Below are 955 nucleotides of genomic sequence, written 5' to 3'. Positions count from 1 at the left end.
AGATTCATGAGACAGGGCCTCCCGCAGACAATTCACTTTGATTTATCGCGCTATCCGTAATGGCACCCGAGATATCACCAGATATATAATGGATTTTTCCCTGACCCTGACTATCCAGCCCCATGAGACGGTGGTTTTCTCGGCCCTTGGTGGTCCGAGGTCGTTCCCGCTGCCCAGATTCATGCGCCAGGGCCTCCTACAGACAATGCACTTTGATTTAATGCGCTATCTGTAACAGCACCCGAGATATCACCAAATGTATGCTGGATTTTTACATGAACTTGGGTTACGGATTCCGAATATCTGTAATTTTCTCGGGCCCTGGTGGTCCGAGGTCGTTGCCGCTGCAACAGTTTCATGAGACAGGGTCTCCCGCAGACAATGCACTTTGATTTATCGCGCTATCTCTAATGGCACCCGAGATATCACCAGATATATAATGGATTTTTCCCTGACCCTGACTATCCGGCCCCATGAGACGGTTGTTTTCTCGGCCCCTGGTGGTCCGAGGTCGTTCCCGCTGCACGGATTGATGCGCCAGGACTTCCTGCAGACAATGCACTTTGATTTATCGCGCTATCTGTAATAGCACCTGAGATATCTCCAGATATATATTGGATTTTTCAGTGACCCTGAGTGTCCGGCCCCATGAGACGGTGGTTTTCTCGGCCCCTGGTGGTCCCAGGTCGTTCCCGCTGCACAGATTCATGCGCCAGGGCCTCCTACAGACAATGCACTTTGATTTATTGCGCTATCTAGAGGAGCACCCGAGATATCGCCAGATATATATTGGATTTTTCCCTGACCCTGAGTGTCCGGCCCCATGAGACTGTGGTTTTCTCGGCCCCTGGTGGTCCGAGCTCGTTCCCGCTACACAGATTCATGCGCCAGGGCCTCCTGCAGACAATGCACTTTGATTTATTGCGCTATCTCTAATAGCACCCGAGATATCACC

Source organism: Nomia melanderi, unplaced genomic scaffold (genome assembly GCF_051020985.1).
Source record: "Nomia melanderi isolate GNS246 unplaced genomic scaffold, iyNomMela1 scaffold0014, whole genome shotgun sequence".
NCBI classification, from domain to species: Eukaryota; Metazoa; Arthropoda; class Insecta; order Hymenoptera; family Halictidae; genus Nomia; species Nomia melanderi.
Note: the sequence above shows the minus strand (reverse complement) of the source record.